The sequence below is a fragment of the Protopterus annectens genome, chromosome 14.part0, assembly GCF_019279795.1.
Source record: "Protopterus annectens isolate FY-2018-M chromosome 14.part0, PAN1.0, whole genome shotgun sequence".
NCBI lineage: Eukaryota > Metazoa > Chordata > Ceratodontiformes > Protopteridae > Protopterus > Protopterus annectens.
In genome coordinates this window covers 1,084,378,522-1,084,399,160 of record NC_056748.1, presented here as the reverse complement: position 1 = coordinate 1,084,399,160, position 20,639 = coordinate 1,084,378,522, and positions in this window count along the sequence as shown.

Genomic DNA, 20,639 nt, shown 5'->3' with positions numbered 1-20,639 from the left:
TCACTGTTCATGGACACTCTTGTATGCTTAGCATACATTTCGGTATCCACGGACACTGAATTACTGACTTACTATTAGAGGCGGGCTCTACTAGTAAGCATTGTAGGTTGTGCAACTGTCGGGGCATGTTTACACCTCTGTAGAGCACTTGTACATGCCCCCTGCACTCGCGCACATTTTCTGTGCACGTCAAGGGTGCGGCAGTGCGCCCTCATACATATTCATATGGCGCTGCTGCACCATCTGTAGTGAGGACGCTCAGTGCAAGGCTAAAACCGTTCTTGCGTCGAGCTTCTTGAATCCCGGGGTATATTCTGAACAGACTATTTTCTTCTAAGTACTATTCTATTAAAGCAGGTATCCCAGAATTCTTATTGTATTAGCTGGTTACTAAGATACCTATGTGATTTGTTGAATTAGCTTGATCCTCTCCCCATGGGGTATGATTTTTTTAGATTCTCCTTATTAGATCATGGTGAAGAGAGGGAACAGTTAAGGAAATGGGTAAGAACTGGTGGTTTGATTTACATATTTCATTTAAGGATGTCTGTCCTGCAGGGAGGAACAGAAACACTTATGTCTAAACCTTAGTTGATGCCTTGAGTGCAGACATAAACCAGATTTCAGGCTGTACTGATAATTTATATAAGAGAATATAATGTGTTAAATCATGTACCAATCAAGTCAAGAGGGGAAGGGTGAATGATCTGTTCCGGTCTAGGCACTTACATCCCTGAAACTAGTTAGTCACTCACAGACTCGGGGCATGATATCATAAATATAATGAAAATGGAGTCTGTTGCCATTCCCCAGCAGATAATATTGTAGTGATTTAGGTTCTACAGATCACTATATTTGATGGTGCAACCTTCAAACCTGAGGAAAAAAGACTGCATTTTCTCTACATTATTTTTATTGCCATCATAACATTTTGTGGTATTTTACATATTACACTGATTACATACCAGGTTATAATTTTACATACATAATATCCATCACTGTCCTCTGTAGTCCTTTAATATTCTCGTACTACTAGAGTCACCACAATGTCTCCTTTTGCACAGTCTCTACTACTCACTTTTGCCTACCTCCTTTCTTCTTTATGTTTTTTACTCAACTCATATTACTTTCAATCAGCAATACTTAACTTATCTATTCTCATTTTCAGCCCTGATATTTCTAGTACCCCTGCTTTCCATCTTATCACAATTTCCCTTTTCATCCTCCCTGCCATTACTAGATTCTCCCTCCTTTATTGTCTGTCTCTCTTTCTCTCTCTCTCTCCTTCATATCCTCTGTCCATTGTTTTCTCTAATGATGCCCATCCTTCCTCCACCTGTGTGTTCTAGAACCTGCTCCACATTCAGTATTATAGAACCCGCTCCACATTGTATAATTCCTGACACTCCTTCTTTAGAGCTTCCCATCTCCACCACATATGAAAGTTCTCTTCTTTTTCCCCCTGTATCTAATCCTACAAGCTTCCCTATTGATTGTCTTCTCCCAGTACCCTTGGAGTTCTATATCACCAATATAATGTCATATGATGATTTTTTAATGGATCCTGATACTTTTAAAAACTTATTCTTCCATGATTCTACCCATGATTCACCCCTGTTCCATACCCCATTCTGTGATTTCAGAAGCCTGTTACTTCCACCTCCTATCCCATATCCCTGTATATTTGCCTTTTCCTACTTTTTCCTATATTCCCCCAGTCACTCTCCTTTCACCTAACATCTTTCTTATTCCTTCTTTGATTTTCTTATTTTCTTCCCCCTCTCTGCACTGTACACTAACCAATAATTTTTAGTTAAAAAAGTTGCTTTCTCCTTCTTGAAAGGCATGCAACCCCCACCGTACTTTCCTGTGTCTTATGTGTCTCATGTGTCTCAACCATTTTTCATCACAGTCCCTAAATATACTCTTAAATACTTGCTGCTACTTCTCATTCAGTACATCCTTAACTCCAGTCCATTTTGGTCCTCCTAATCTCTATCCTCTTTCATAAACTTCCTCATTCCAACATCCACTGCTTTCTCTGTCTCACAAAAAATATTTGTACTCCCTCCATCATTATCCTCTCAGGTGTTCTATTTAACTTTATCATTTTAAAGTCGTTTCCATTTTGCACTATTCTCTCTGCCACAACATACCTCTTGGATTCAGGCATGACCCTCCCCTTTTATGAACATTCAGTCCCTCTCCCCTTCCTTACCTTTCCTCCTACTTCCCCTCCATACAAAGTGTATCACATACCTTCTGCATTTCTGCGAACCATAGTGCAGTTGGTTTGGTCTGTACATACCTCAGCATGTACATTACTAATGTTAACATAATTATTCTCATAACCTCTGTTCTTTCTCTTGGTGTATTATCCTACTGGTCCAATGTCCAACATTGTTTTATTGTCCCTCTTAACTTCTGTCAATTTTTCCTCCTGACATTTCCCTATGTCAGATAATCATTTGCTTCTAAATATTTATCCACCTTTTAGTTCATGGCAACTCTTACATCTTCTGTTTGTACTACTAATTATTTATTCTGATGATATACTAAGACTTATTCCTTTTCAAGCTCCTTATAACTCTTCCCGTGAAGTAGTATATCTGCGCGCTCCTATAATAATATAAAATCATCAGTGAATACATTTAAACTACTCTTCTTCTGTCTCTTTTTCCCCAGACTTCTCTCAGTCAATGCATTTTCTACCCAAGTTTTTCTATTAGCCAGATGATAACCTCAGTTTATCTGCCAAACCCCACTTAAACTCCAGTTTGAAGATTCAGTTCCTTAAATAAACCTCTAATACTCTGTGTAGCTCTTTGTTCTGCCAGTATTTCCTGCAAAGTAGCATTGCTGACTACTGCAACTGAGCAGGGTTAATTCTGCTTCATATATTGGCCTGCTACAATGACCACCTGCCCCATTTTTCAGACCACCCTAGGTGGTTATATGTTTATAGTCTCTAGGTAATGCACATTTATTCTCAAATGCAGACTCCCTCCTTAAAGTTACATCTGTGTTTATTGACCTCTTTTTAGCTGTTCTTATAAAGTGTTACTTTGAACAACCAAGACAGTCCTTCCTGACATAAAAGCACCAATGTTCTAACGTCTCACACCTGCTTAATGCTTAACGCTTGTTTTGTTGATTGTCCTTAATACGTGAACTTATCATCTAACTGTTCATTTACTCTAGGGAAACTTTTCCAGAGACAGAAACCTGCTATAAACATAATGCAGGCAATCCTGTTACAATACACCCATGGTGGTATACCTACAAGGCAAAATATTTTTGTTAATTACAAAACAAGCCACTATATACTGCTAAACTATTACCCCCTACAATCAATAATTTCTCCAAAAATATTTCATCCATATTATCAACACTATTTATTGTAGCTAGAGATATCCAGCTTAACACTGGACCAGCCTCACTTTCAAATCAGAATTTATCAGCATCCCTTATAGGGCAAAGCTTACAAAATATCTCTGTATATAATTAGAAGAACTTCTTACTGGATGATTAAATGCACAGAGTTTGAATAATAAATGGTCACAGCTAGAAAACTTGATAACAAGAAATCAGCCTGAGGTTGTGACCATTTCTAAAATAAGGATAAAAGAAGACTCATGAATTCCTCATACTATTGTTATAAACTACCACTTGTTTTTAGAGACGAGATCAGGGACAAAGTCAAGTGTTGGGTGCTGCTACTTGTACATAAGAATGCCAAAGTATTTACAAAATTCTTTTCCACCAGCATGACAGCAAATAATTTTGATCCTAATTGGCTCCTAATGCAAATGTACATAACACTAGCATCTTTATAGATCACACCTACATCCGACCTCCAAATTCCTTATTGATATTGGGAAACATTCTGCATATTTTGTCTAAGCAAGTAAACCAAAAAATAGTTATACGCGCTATTAGCCTGGAATGCAATAGCCATATGAAATTAAAGCTTAACAATCTATGATGTACCTTTTAATATTAACCAGCTAGTCCAAAAGGGTAGAAGACATAATAATAATGAGACCAAGTCATCATTAGATATTATATTAACTAACATACCGTGATACATCCAAAGCATACACATTCTCTCTGACTCTGTATGTGACAATGACCCCTTATTCTCCCAGTGATCGTTTTAAAACCACTGCTCTTCCACGAGTATATATGAAAATGAGGCCCATAACTGAGGCATCTAAGGACACACAAACATCAGAAGTAGAGGCTGTAAGATCCCAGTAACAATACTCAGTGCTTTACTTAACATATTATACGTACAAGACAAGCTTTTTTCCAATAATAAAAGAAAGAGGGTGAGCAGTAAAACATCCCCATAGCTTCCTGTAGAACTAATTAAAAAAAGAGAATGCCTGGCTAGTATGGAAAAAGACCCCACTAACTAAACACCCACTAAATTATTTAAAAAAATAAAAGAATTAATATTAATAAAGCTGAAGTAGCATATTGTAGGTCAGCACAGATGATCTCTCTTAATCAACCCCATAGACTTTGGCAAATAAAGAACATGGTTCATAAAAAAGTATGTCCTAAATAAAACACAAATATCGGGATCAAGTTAAACATTAAAGAAAATCATACAAGACATTATGACACCCCACCAAGCCTTCTAACAAATTGTACACAGATATAAATGTTCCAGCCTCACCAAATCTATTACAGGAGTTAATCCCTAACCCTCCATTCTACTTTTAGACCATTACGAAAAAGGAAGTGAAAAAAATACTTGATACCATGCCTGCAAGTTATAAACTTGGACTATCAACACATTCATAATATACAAGTCAAGAAGTGACGCATTTTGTAAAACTATGGCCCACGTTTAAAGTCTAACTTGAAAAACTACTCACTCACAAAAATTCATATGCCTAAAACATCTAATGATTACAGGCCTGTTACCAAGGGCTGTCAAGATGGAAGGGGCTTTTGCATTTAGCCATGTCATTACTTAGTTTTATTAGATTGGCCTTGACTTAGTCTCTGAATTTCTAGGTATTTGAAAATGCTTCCATTTTCAGTCTGAAGCTGAATTTGACTGATTTGTGGTCCAATTTGACCAGTGAGGAAGTTATAGCTGCTGAGTAGCAAAGCTGGCTCATGTTGGTAAGGACCAAGTCCAGGATTTTGTTGTCCTTGGTTGGAGTGGAAACCAAATGGCGCATAGACATGGTGTTGAAGAAGCCTAGAAATCTGTGGGCATACATATTAGAGTATGTATACATCTCTGAGCCAATGGAAGGGTATTTGAAGTCTCCTAGGAGAATGGTGTTTGGCATAATGCTTAGGGACTCAGTACTTGTTATGTAGGAGATGTGAGCTGAAGGGGACATAGAGGGGGTCATGTAGTTAGCTACAATATAAGAAGAGGTTTTATTAATAGTAAGTTGGATGTGTAGAAGTTCATCATCTTGCCTAACAAGTCTTGGGGTAATTTATTTGTTCTAAGAATATGGACACACCATCACTTTTAGTGGTTAGGTGGGCCTGAAATTGTGGCAGGCATTTAAACCCTGCACTGATGGAGGTTTTGAATCAGGTGTTTATGAAGATGCATTTAGCAATGTTTTCCAAGTTAAGGAGTGGTTTTAGGGAGGAGAGCTGTGTGTGTGTTAAGGTTCCTAGTGTTGAGCAGCAATACCCTTCTTATCCAGATTCTGTTGTATGTTGGAAACTTTAGAAGAATAATGTTGCCTATAAAAGGCACTATGGGTAGGACAAGGATTTTGCCACTATATGTAAACATTGGCTGGTATAGGTGTAGGGCACCCCAGGCAATAAACTTTAGACTGCCTACCATTGCCTTCTAGGCTCCTAGGTATTGTACACCCTTATACTGACACCGGAAGCTAAACCAGTTGTTGAAGTCAGTAATAATTTTTTTTTTTTGGTGGTATTGTGGCATCATTTATGGTCATGGTAGAAAGGCTATGTTCATAACTGCCTCACATACATATTCTGAGAGCTGTGTCATAACTCTTCAAATAGTCCAGAGTGGTAGATGTCATGTCTTTTACACCCATGAGCACTGACTGTACTGTATATGTACTTGTGGTGGAAGGATGTATAATATGGCAATTCCTGGCACCTGATAGGCAACTGATTTTGACCCTCTCCTTGCACAGCTTGGTGAGTGGTGCATCTGTGCATCTCACGATAGTGTCACATATGATCTGGATGCTGGATTGTTTGGAGACTAGCTTCTGAATTGAGTCATTGTGGGTCTATGTTCAGTAATTGAATGGAAAAAGCATCAAATGGCATGTTTCATCAAACATACTGTTCATCGAGCCATTCAAATAAGATCATATTATGGGTAGGGATCAAGAAATTTGCCCTTTCCCCACTGTAGTGTGATCTTGGAGTTGGTAAATATAATTAGCAGGGGTGTGGGGGTGCTGTGCCCCCCACATGAGGAGTTTCTCTGAATAGCATTTTTGATGAAATGCCATTCAGCAATTTTTCTGTTTGATGACTGATCCTAGACCCACTCACCATGACCTCAGATGTATGTTTCATGGTGGGCCCCCCTGTGTTGTATATTTGCGAGGTTACTGAGTGAGTGTACTTGTTTCTTAGGTTACATTTAAGAGGCCTTTGTGCTTTAGGTAGGTTAGTTTAAGTGTCTGTGTGTTTGGTCTGAGCTGTGTATGATTGGTTTAGTGCTATATAGTGTGCTACTGACCATCTGCATGTTATTTGTCATTGCTTTATATGAGAGTTTTGCCTCCAGTAACACTATGTAACTACATCTCACATATGCTGTGTCAGTTTAAGTAAAAGGCGGTTGTCAATAAACATGTGACAATTGTTACATTGTCTCAGGATATCCCTTTCAACCAAGTTGGCTACAGAGGTGGTTGGAAAGTGCAAATCCATGGTTCCAGGTGCTCACCAATATAGGCTGAAGGGGAAGAAGGGCCTATTAGGTTTGGAGTTTTGGATTCTAAGAGAATTTGAAGCTGTACATTTCCTATGCTTCTAAAGAACCTCAAGTAATGCTAGTTCTCCACAGAGGTATGCAATTTCCTGAAGATTACGTTCAAAATGCATCTTTCATCATTTCTGCAAAAGACTTATAGACTGATAAATAAATTAAGCAGAGGTATACCTAAAGGATAATTCCTGGATGCTTACTCTTTTCCATCTTTAATAATCTCCCCTAGGGTTCTCCAGGTCTAGTTTCAGTGGCTCAGTAGGTAACACCCTCACCTTTAGTGCTAGAATTCCAGAAGGCTGTGGGTTCTATCCCAGCACCAGGTACTTGGATTAATTTCCCAATGCTGACATTTTAGTGTGTGTGTGTTGGGGGGTGCCACATTCCTCAGTGTACCATTCTTTGGATGAGAAGTTAAATCAAGGTCCTATCTGTCTAAGCTAATGGCAGCACAGGTGGATGTAAAAGATTCAATGTCACATATCAAAAAAGGGTAGGGATTGCATTATTTACAAATCTTTTCTTCACCATATACACATTATATTTACACAATATACACCTCCTAACACATTAATTTCCTTTTCATCCCTAACCTTTTCAACCATAATCATTTTTCTATTTCTCTCATTATTTCTTCATGTTTTCTTTTGCTTGGCAATAGTTCTTTACATCTTCTTTTCCTCACACACTACATGGCACTAAATAATATTAATAGGTTCATAGGTATATACTAGGCTAACAACCACCAGGGCCTTTATAAAATTAGCCATGCAATCCAACCCAGTTGTGTCCTTGTGTATCATGGGCATTTATTAAAAGGTGGTATGTTAGCTAGAAAGCCTCTAGAGATTACGTGTGTGTATGTGGGGGTATGTTAGTTTGGGTATCAATGCGCACTCTGTCTATCAGAGAGATACCCAGGGTGAATTTCTGATTTCCCGTCAAAGGTCAAAGTTACTCTTAAATAAGGTTATAGATTTTGTTCCATATTTCAATTTCCACCGTACTTCCAAAATTATATTTGCTATACAATGTTCAGACATTTTCCAGTCATATGTGTCCTTCAACAAAGTCCAAAAGCTTTAACTTCTTAACTGTCAAAAAACCAATGTTTTGATGTTTTCTGTGCATTGCATCTATTACACATTCTTTCCTCTAATATTTTACATTTCTTGTTACTTTTGCAGGTAACTTATCCAGTGATATTCACCTCAAAATCTCTTGCCTCAAAAAAGACTCAGACCTTTTTTGTCTTTCCCTTACTACAGCCCATAGCTACCACACCACCACACATTGACTGCCCTCCACCCCTTCCCCTCGGGGCCCATCCCGTATGTTGTTCCGACCCAAGTATCCTAGGTCTGGCACATGCCGTAGTCCATGCACATAGCCATGGGTACCTATGTAACTCTGGGTGTAGACGAAAGTTGAATACCCAATGTTCGGGTTGTCCCGCATGGGACGAATGTATTCCTGGTACTAACAACAGATTACAAGTATGACTCTGTGTACACTAACGGATTTAGTTGTAGGTATCACAAAGCATACATGCCACACAAGGTTGGCTGATATGCACAAGAAACACAGTATCCAGCAATACCAGTCAACATTACAGGATATGTAGCTAAATATGTAGAGGTATGTGTGTGGTATATATATCCATAAATAAATAGATATATACCTCTCAGTCTCTGTAGTACAAATGTATACATACATAGACAGACATATATATAAATACCCACATATAGATATGTACATATGCAGACCCCCATACTTCCACATGTAGTTAGATATATATACAGCACTATATATATACATTTATATATATATATATATATATATATATATATATATATATATATATATATATATATATATACACACACACAGATATATAGCTATGATATGATACAGCACTTAAAAATTACATATGTTCACAGGCTGTGCCAATGGGGGTGATGCGCCCAATCAACAAACGTGCAACAAGTAGCATCACCCCCTCCTCCCCAGCCAGACAGGGAAAACATACAAACAAACGCACAAACAATGTAAACAATCCACTGCTCCCCAAACCAAAGGCAGGATGCATTCAGAGGGAGGGGACCACAGTGGACCTGCTAAATCTAATCTTGGAACAGAGACAGGAGTGTCCCTTGCGGGACACCACAAAAATTGTCTTGTAATAGGAGGCCACCCATGCAATGACTAATCAAGGTGGGGCGTGTATGTACCCGGATTACAAGGGTGGGAAAGCCTGATGACCCATGGGTTGAGACAACGTACGAGATGGGTCCCGTGAAGTGGGGAGTAGGCAGTGTGTAGTGGTGTGTTTAGACTCAACCTGCACCCAGAGTATGGATGAGTGCTGTAGAGGAGGTGGGGGGGGAGATATGGGTATGCAATTATGGACCTAGGCGTGCAGGTGTTGGCTGGAGTGGTTCTATTTGGACCGCCCGAGGGATGTAAGCAATAATGTGCATTGGGCAGAGCCACTGCCTAACATGCAGCCACGCCCGGTATGAGTCCCACTGCAGCACAGTCTATTTTACATGGCAAAGTATGGTATAACCAGATGTGTTGTTGCAAATTCCACTAAATAACACCAAAGAACACACGGTCGCAATGCCCCACTGTAGGCATGTAAGCCGAACTAATTGGCAACACAAGGTATTATTGCTGTCCCCACCCCCACCTAGGGGTGGCCAAACCTACCCCCAAATGCAGTGTATACACACAGCTGTTGCTGTAGAAGAAATGGCCAGCTGTGGACCTTCCCATCAGCCTTCCTGCACATCCATGGACATTTCCCCTACTATCTGTCCCTCTGTGTGCCCCATTAACACCACTTACCTATCGGACCCTGTTTCATTACTATGAATGTTCACAGTCACAAGTAGGTGACACCCTCTTCACCAACTATATTGGCAGAATCTGGAAACCCCTACCCACGTGTATTACCTCAGTTGTCCCACATGACACATGTAAATAACACATGAAGAAACACCTTAAGCACACTTGGATCAGCACATGCTCACCACCTGGCAAAGTCCACCCCCCCAACTAACACTCTATACCCCTACATCAGCTAGTGAAACTGACACCTCCTGTCCTGCCTTGCATACAGATTCCAACATCCTGCAAACCTTCCCTATTGCTCCCCCACCAATAATTCCAACAGCCTACTATACAGGTACAATCCCCCCTCTACCTACCTACCTGCAACTTCACTATTCTCTTCTACTGTACCACACAGGTATGGCATAACCAAACCTAACCCGAATACCTGAGTGTAACCTATCCAGAACTGTTAAACTGGAATTTCACTTCACCTTAAACTGACCTTTGTCAACAGTCATATCCGACATGTAAACCTGATCTAAGCATGTGTAATACCGACATGTTAATGTGCACTAAGCATGAAGAATGTGGTACATAGCTATGGTAAGTCTGTTACTCTCTATGAATATGTACACCTCAGTAGTACATGTAATGTGTAGCTGGAGTTTACTGTGGAGCTCCACTCCCTGGGCCACCGCTGACAATGGGGAAGCATCCAGTCGGATTGTCCTGGACAACAAATGTGAACTAAATACATGAAGTATCGCGGGGGTATGCGGCAGCAAGCAGGGTTATGCCTGTTTTGGCTTTGGTAAGCAATGCTCACACTGGTTAAGTAATGTGGAGGCCAACTCAGTGTAAGACACCATAACCGGAGGTCAGCAAGGCTGAGCCTCATGCACATCAGTGCATACCCACCTACACTTTCTCTACAGTGCTTTAGGCACTCTGTAGCCAACAGCTCTCATTGTGCCCATTAACAAAATAGTCAGCACTCCCAAGTTCCAACCCCCCCACCCTGCAAACTATAGTCTAAGTGAGTTACCACTAAGCCATGGCAGATACACATTCAGCTGCTGTTATCATAAACATATCATCTAGCACATTCATTCAACAGTATAGGAAATGTATGTAAGTATGTAGATTAATACCAGCAAACATGTGCACATTGCTCAATCACAGCATTCTGAGCAGTCTATGTGTATCAATGAACAGTGCCTGTCCACACATACTGTGGGAACAGTAGTCTTGCACAATACTGAAGAGAGGAATTAAAAATGGTGCACTCTGTGGGGGTGTGTGGGCGTGCTTCATGCACAGAATGTCACACCTGGGGAGTTGGATCCGTGGAACCGAGAGATGAGGCTGGCCCGGTGTGTGAGCAAACTGCTGCTTCTCAAACCCCTGGCAGGATGCTACCAGTGGGAGAAACAGTGGTGACCAGCAAAGTCTACTTGTGACACAACAACAGGGCTATCCCTGACGGGACGAACCAAACTTTGTGGGTTACATAGATGTTCCCACCAGTATCGGAGGAGGATCAAGGGAAGGCTTGAACATACATGGAATAAACAGATGAACAGCCTGTAGAAGTTTAGGTCGAGACAGTATAATAGAGGAGTACCGACACGTGCAGGGAGGGAAATGTGTGGAGGTGTGGTATGGCGGGGCTAGCAACTGGAGAATGGATGGATGCTGTGTACGGTGAGCTCAGGGGCCGGTGGGAAGGAAACATGGGTAGTACAATATGTTAAAAATATGCAAATGAAGCAGAACAGCAATAGTTTATTGGGTAGAGCAACCAACCAAAGAGCAGGCATTCCTGGTTCGGGTCCCACTGTAGCACAGTCTATTTTACATGGCAAAGCACGTTATAACCAATAATTTTGTTGCAAAGCCCACTAAATAGCTGATATATATGAACTGGAGTACCACAAAAAATGCACATGTGATGTATCTGTGTCAGACGGAATAAGGCACTAGTAAGCAAGTGTAAGCACAAATAGGCAATAGTAAGGATATGTACGCACTAGTAAGTGGGCATATGGCCATACAACTGCTTTAGAGTGCCTTAATCACTCTGTATCCAATGGACATTTGACAGCCCGGCAACAAAATAAACAGCCATGCAGGTCACGAAACCAGGATCCCATACGCCATAGTCCCAGTAGCTATCCACCAAGCCATGACAGATGTACAGAAGAATAGGGTAGTAGTAAACATGTCCCCACCATAGTATAACCAAACTGAACTTGTGAAAGGCATCTGTATGCAGTCATATGTGCCATAACTGACTACAGAACATACATATGTGAACAGGAGCACAGCAGTAAGTCCAGATGTGAGGTGTTAATGTAATAAAGTGTAGAAGTTCCCAGGACCCCAGACAGTGTCCGTACACATGTGTCGAGGATAATGATATATATATATATATATATATATATATATATATATATATATATATATATATATATATAATAATTGGCGAAGGGGAAATCAATGCCAAAAAGTGATTATCGTGCAAATCTAATATTATGCACCGCTAAGCGTAGCACAGCACTGGCTCCCAGACTACTGGCAGGATACTACCAGTGGGAGACACAGTGTCACTCTGCTAAGTCTACTCTTGAACAAATGTACATCTGTCCCTGGCAAGATGACCCCAAACATCTGCCAAAAAGAGTCCTCGGGGTAACATACCATGTCTAAAAAGTAAGCACAGATGATGACGTATGTACGCGGACTACATGTGTGGGAAGCCAGAAGATCCATGGGTTGAGACAACATACACGAAGGGTCTCAAGAAGTGGAGAGTGGGCAATGTGTAGTGGCATGCATAGATTAGACTGGAACCTGTAGGAAGGATGACTGATGTGGAGGGGGAACAGGGGGGAGAGGGAATGATGGGTACAACATTATGGACCGAGGCGTGCCCATGGTTGGATGAACCCGCTCTAATGGGACTGGCCTGTGGATGTCAGCAAGAAAGGATTGAGGACACAGGGAAGGTACTGGGACATACCATTTCCCATGGCAAACCATGTTATGGGTAATATGTATGTTGCATAACCCACGGAATCACATATATACATGAACTGGAGTACTGAGGCCATGAAATAACATATATATATATATATATATATATATATATATATATATATATATATATATATAAACAGGAGTACTGCAGGAAATGCACATGTCAGGTGTCGGTATCATAATGCATACAGCAGTAGTTAGGTTAAGCAACAATAAGCTGTTGTAAGCATATGTCAGCACTAGCACCCGTGTTTACGTTTCCAGGCTCAGCAAATCTGACGCAAACTATCTATAGGCATATGTAACTGGAGGTCTGTGTTTGCGTGATGGTGAGCACTGAGTACACAAAGTAAGCAATATCGAGGCTAACCCGGTGTAACTGGCTGTTACCTGCAGTTGGTGATGCATACCATCGTGCAAACACACTCACGACTGCTTACAAGTGCCTTAATCACCCTGCATCCCACCGCCCTTGTTCAAACCTACAACTACACAGCCTGAACCCAGGACCCTGCATACCACAATCATAGTGAATTAACACTACACCATGTCGGATATACAGACATCCCATGTATACCCAGATATATCATGCAGCACAGCCAATCTGCATAAGGGGAATTGTAGTAATAGCACAACACTCAACCTCTTATTGCAAACATTGTGGATACAGTGTGAGAAAAAGTGGGGTACATATCTGGACATGTGAAATATTGTTCATATACATGTAAAACATTGCTAGTTAAACAGTGATCTGTTGTAATACACATAATCTGAACAACGTGATGTCTGCAACTGTAATGTATCGGCATTCCTGACTGACCACATGCCTGACATCATCCTTGTCAATTGGCCAGACGAATGTGGGGCAGGCCAATATTGTGAACCACTCATGCATGGACATATGGACAGTCATAGATCTGTATATGTAGAGAGATACACATGTACATATAAATGTCTGACTCACACATGCATCATATCAATGGTATGTAGGTGGGTGGATACATATGTCCACATATATTTAGATATAAATATAGATATACGGATAGATATGTGAATTGCAGCACCAGATAGGAATAACAACTGGAACCCCCACCACAAAATAACTGACCTAATGCACGGTTGATGGGGGTGGGGGCTCACATGAGGGGAACCTGGAGATGACTGCTATGTCCCCCCCCACCACAGCCATAACAGATATGCTGTGCAATGTAATATCCAGCACATGCATTTCTTGACCCCAGGACTCTCTGCAACACAGCTACAATGGTCTAACAGTAGGCCACTACAGCTACATATCAACCAGTCCAGTCATACAACTGTACAGAGAATGTATACCATCATCTAGATGTATCTGTGTGTAAATATATTACTATCTACACTGCTACAACATATCTGTATATGTATATATGTATAGCTTTCTAACACTATATACATATATCACTATATATGGACATATATACATGCTGATGGCTACATCGACACATATAAGTGTCTACACCTATACGTCTACATATACACAGCACGTAACATATATGTATGCAGAGATACAGCTATGTAGGTATATACGGACATAGCTACATATATGTCAGCAGATATATATATATATATATATATATATATATATATATATATATATATATATATATATATATATATATATATATATCGGTATATATGGCCATACATCTGTAGATAGCAATGGCAGATTAACAAACACAAATATATCCACATGCACTATTACTGGGGTTGAGAGGCCCCACACACTATATGTCATGTACAAGTAGGCATCCCCCCCCCATGGCCAAACACATCCACCCCGCAATACACTACCAAGTCTTGCAGATCCCATAACCAGGACCTGACACGACATGGGCACAGGAAGTTAAGAGTACAGCATCCCACCTGTATGATGCCAGGCTGGTATTGTCGACATATCTTGCAGTACTGTCTGCCTCCCATAGGTAATGTAAACTGTGGTAGCCAGCAACATCCCCAGGATACAGATACACAGACACAGATATGCAGATACATACATACATATGTACATATGTACACATATATATATATATGGGTTCCTATCTAATGGCCGAATCAACATTACGCCGAATTACACATTGCCGAGATTAGTTTAATGAAGGTACACATTACCTAATACTCAAACGGCCGAGTTACATTATACCAAATAGGAAGTTACCTCTGCAGTATAAATAAGGAGTAAGTTTGTCCTATAGCGTACCTCATACAAGTAACAGCATGGCGGACTTGACAAGCAACGCACCTGGAATGTAGGAACCATAAAAAATGTTTTAAAGGGGGGCTTCGCCCCCCTGTGCCCCCCACACCCTCTACTTAAATTATCAACTCCGAAACCGCACTACAGTGCAGAAACACGTAAATTCCCTTTCCCCACTGTAGTGTGCTTCGGCATAGTATTATTTGGCCATTTAAATAATTGGCGATGTGTACGTTCGGCAAACTAGTCTTGGCAATGTGTAATTTGGCATTCTGTTAATTCAGCCATTAGATAGGAACACATATATATATATATATATATATATATATATATATATATATATATATATATATACATGTAAAGACCAAGTCAACCAAAGCTCTCAGATATTTCAGACACTCCACCAAAGGTTGCAAAAGCAGCACACAATGGAAGGAGAAAGTCCTCACTAAGGTAGCATGAAATAATAAAGTCCAAATGTAAAAACAACGATTTAATGTAAAAAGAACGTGAGCGCTTTCGCGGACACACCACTCCACTTCCTCAGACGTTATAATTTACCATTCAAAACTAAAAGCATATATAGCAAAGCCCATTATTCAATTAACATTAATTGTATAGTTAATTATCAAATATAATACAAAAAGTTCAGAAGGCTAAGACAACTTCTAAAATATTATCTACATAAACTATATGATATAAATAAACCTACCAAGGTGTCACTAATGTACCTAAATATCAAACTAGTAACAAAATAAAAATGTTTCACACAAACATAAAGGTACAGCAAATAAATTGTAACATATATATAAAATATTACCTAAGACTCCTAGCTTTGAGCAAAGGTTTAAGCGACACACTATCATTTAACCCTCTCCCAATGCGTGCACCTAACCTAAGGATCCATTTAACTTCTGAGTTTTCTGTCTCATTAGAAATATCACCTAATTGTTGATTCTCATACTGGATATGTAATATTTGAAACAGAAATGTATGATTATCTCCCATATTCAATGTATGTTTGGCTATGGCACTATAATCCTGACCCCTAGCGGTACAGTAAATGTGGTCCTCTATTCTCTCCCTTAGGGATCTGTTGGTTTTACCCACATAATAACAGAAGCACACTTGACAGTGTGCAACGTAAACCATGTTCCTGGTGTTACAAGTACCACTGTTCCTGTGTTCCCACAGATGGCCAGTGTCTGGGTGCCTAAAGAAATGTGATTCATCTATTAAGGTACACTGGGCACAAGTCCCACACTTCTTAGTACCCATAGGTGCTATCTCAACTACTGTACTAGGTGTATTAGTACCACAATAGCATAATTGCTGTTTCAAACATCTCTGATTGCTATATACAAATCTGGGATAATTACCCACCAAGCTCTTCGTGGTATCATCCACCAAGAGTATGTGCCAGTTTGAAGCTATCGCTTCTTTTATTCTTGTAACATTTGCACAATATGGGAGTGTAATAGCTAAACTGCTCAAAGGTTCCTTCTGTCTTACTGGCTCAGTATCAATACTGGAGAAGAAGGGTTTAGCCCTACTCTGCCTCAAGTTACTAGCCTGCCAATACGCTCTATTAATCTCTTTTTCCTCATATCCTCTATTGAGGAAACCATGTTTTAGGGTTTGTAAATCCTCATTCAACATTGAGTCATCACAGCACATCTTAGAAATTCACATAGCTTGACCTTTAACTATATTCCCAAATAAAGTTGAATTGTGCATACTCTCCCTATGTAGGAAAGAGGGTCTATAGCAGGGTTTCCTGTACACCTTAGTTTTCCATTTGTTAGCTTCTATATACACTGTAACATCTAAAAAGTTAATAAATATATGTGAACATTCCATAGTGAACTTTAAAAATGCATTGGTAGAATTAATATATTCCACAAAGGATGCGAGTGTCTGTTCATATCCTTTCCACACCAGGAAAAGATCATCAACAAATCGTCTGTAAAATAATACATTCGGCTGATCCATTATAAACTCCTGTTTCCATGCTACCATAACGAGGTTAGCATAAGTGTTTGCACAACTTGTGGCCATTGCTATTCCCTTCCTCTGCCTAAAACATTTGTCATGAAACAAAAATACACTATTTTCTAGTACTAGCTCTAGCAACATACATAGGAAATCAGTTTTAGTTGAGTTGATTGAGTTGCTATGAATCAACAATTTCTTAAGCATAGATATTCCTTCATCATTAGGAATGCAGGTAAAAAGGGCCTCTACATCCATAGTTGTTAATATTAAGCCCTCCAACATATCCAATTGCACAGTAAACTGATATAGATCATTCAAAAAGTGTTCTGTATACTTGAGTACTTAACTATATTTAGAAAGAATATTCTTCAGTTCATAGTCTAAAAATATAGAAATGGGCTCCGTTACCCAACCCGCACCTGCCACTATAGGTCTAAATTTGGGCTGTGTCGGGTTTTTATGAATTTTGGGTAATCCATGTAACCTGGGTACCCCGGGATGCTCTACAACAAAATATTGAAATAATTAATTTGTGATAAGACCCATACTCATGCAATCCTGTAAATTTAAATAAATACTCCTATGTATATCATCAACTACATCCATAGAGACCTGTTCATAGGCATCATTGGTCAACATTGCAAACATATTAGTGAGGTAATAGTCAGAGTCCATTACAACAACAGGGCCTCCTTTGTCAGATGGTCGTATAGTTATTAAGTCATTCCTCTGAAGTTGTTTCAGGGCTTCTCTTTCGCCCTTACTTAAATTACAATGATCTGGCTTAGTACTCAGTTCAATTTCATTATATATAGAATTCTCAAAAGCTTTTAAGAAAACCTCAGCATGCGCTAGCAAATGAGGTGCATAGGTACTTTTGCGTTTAAAGGAACTAGTACATTGATCCTCTCTATCCCCATATAACAATTTTAATGCTAAATTACGTGTAAACATTCTAACAGCCAAAATGGCATCACTATTGTCCATGTTGTCAGTAGGTTGTTCAGGCCTCTGTCCAAAAGTTTTACTTCATCTGGAGTTAAATTATAGTTGGAAATGTTCCAAACTAAGTTCCCTGATTCCACATTTTTTTGATGGTACGCACCTGTTGTTGGTTGGGCCCTTCCTTTCATTTCTGCCCTCGTTGGCCATCCTGGTCTACAGACCTCCTCCTTCCTGGTCTTATAGGTAGAGGTACAACTGGAAAAGCCTGAATCTGTAGCTTATCCAGTTGTATTTTGCGTTGGACATCACTGTTACTGTGAACTGACTGTTCGCCATCTTTATCTTGTTGGATCCCAAACGGTATATCCATAGGTGTGGAATAGACAGAACTTGATGCCTTAGGAGACACCACAGAACCTTTAATAAATGCACCATTTTCCTCATTAGTGCTGCCAACCGCAGCATTACCTCTCTCTTCAGCTCTCACACTCACTTCCTGCTCCATTTCCTGTAGCCGTCTGGTGTTGGCAATAGCGCTAGATGCTCCTCCTACAGGATTGCGCACATCCTGTCTGGGTTCAATACAATTCCTAGTATTAGTAGTAGGCTCTTCTATAGTTGATGCAGTGGTTTCTGGCCACAAAAATACATTTTGTTTATCAAAATCGTCTATGTCTCTGGACAATTTCTTTCTTTTATAGTCCAATAATTTATTTTCATACCGTAATACACGGTCCACCACCTCCTGCATAAAGATCTCTGAAGAATCTTTACCATTAATATCATAAAGCTCATTCTGCTGCTCCATTACTTTATTCCTAAGCTCAAATTCATGTGGTTGAAAATAATCTAACAAAAGTTGTAAATAAGCCCTGCTTGCATTCAGGTTTATCTGTTGCCATTTCACCAACAGATCAGGGTAAGCATTGCCATACGTTGGCATGTTCAAAATACGTAAACCACGTGGAATCACAATATAGCTGAGGCATGCTTCTAGATGATACCTTTGGCATTGCAGTCGCTTGAATTTATAAATATTATTTTCTATGTCTCTTTTCAAATTTTTAATAAGGATTTCATTAGCCTTACTCACTATACCAGCATCACTTCCACTCAATGGTTTCATTTTCAATAGAGGATTCGTTAAGTCCGTTAACAAACCTCTAAGTCTCATATTAGTAACTGGTTCACTTGCAATAACCGGTGCACCAGCTGCTGCTCCTTCCATAATTTCACAAAATCACAATATATATATATATATTTGTATATACATGCAGCTAAACATACACACACAGATATATGTACAATAGGATACATATGTAGTCAGTGCACACAATATAGAACAGCCACTATGCCTACAGCTAACCCTTGAACAACCAGACACTGTATGGGCGACCCATACAAAAGACGACCATTGCCTGCAACATATACCCACAGAGAGGTGATTGGGAAAACTCCACACACAGGTCTGCAGAAATGGAATACCTTTCATTGTGTACCATGACAGTTCTACATGCCATGTCATATAGCTGTTCAGACAGTGACATCCATAAAAACAGAGGAATGCAATTGTGAAACAGTTATACTAATGCACTAGTCAGGTAAGGTTCACAACCATTGATGTCCAGGCCAAGTCCTTATATTTGTACAGTAATAAGGACTGACTAAGCCACAGGATACCAAATGATCGACAGTGTGTAATGCAGGTCTATAGTTCAGTAGTTGCTATCTACACTCTGTACAACAGCAGTGGGAGGTAAGGATGTCATGTGACCACATGGGTTGTAAACTGTGACATAACAAGGCATAACTGAAACCATCACATGCATACTGACAAACAGAACAGTCCATCTGCCGGGTGGCAGTAGGCTTACAGTAACTGAATATATGTACGTGATGTACATATAGGTGAAGTATACGGCACTTTACATCCAGATACCTTATGGCAGCTCACCCCTGATACCCCCGCATATTTAACAGCCAGTGTCATTTATGGTGCCCCCCCAGACTCAGTAATACAGGCCCATATACCACTGTTAGATACACTGGCCTCTGGAGTGCATAAGAGCATGCATGTATTGTGTAGGTAACGCACACACATATATGGCTACAGCTCCGCCATATGTGTGGGGATACAACAGATGTGGACTGATGGCAGCAATGGCAGTGTGATATACTCACAGTCCACTATAGAACACCCTCCACAGCATGTCATATGTGCAAAGCTTGATATGTAGGTCATGTACTGATAGCACTCTACAAACACACACTGCCAGTGGGATATCAGACACAGGACCTGTGTGGTGGACAGACAAAACATGTTAGGCACACCTCTGGCCACCAAGACGATAGGCCCACAGTTGAGGGCTATGCAAGCAGACTGCATTCTAAGGTAAAGTAGTATGTACACACACACACACACACACACACACATACACACACACACACACACACACACACACACACACACACACACACACACACACACACACACAAACATACCCTGTAACACCAGTACTATACAAAGCATAACACGGCTCTACTCACACTCTGTCTGCAGTTCCTGAACCTCCTACACATATGTAGCTGCCCTGAGTGAGCCAGTTCTCCTGTAGAAGT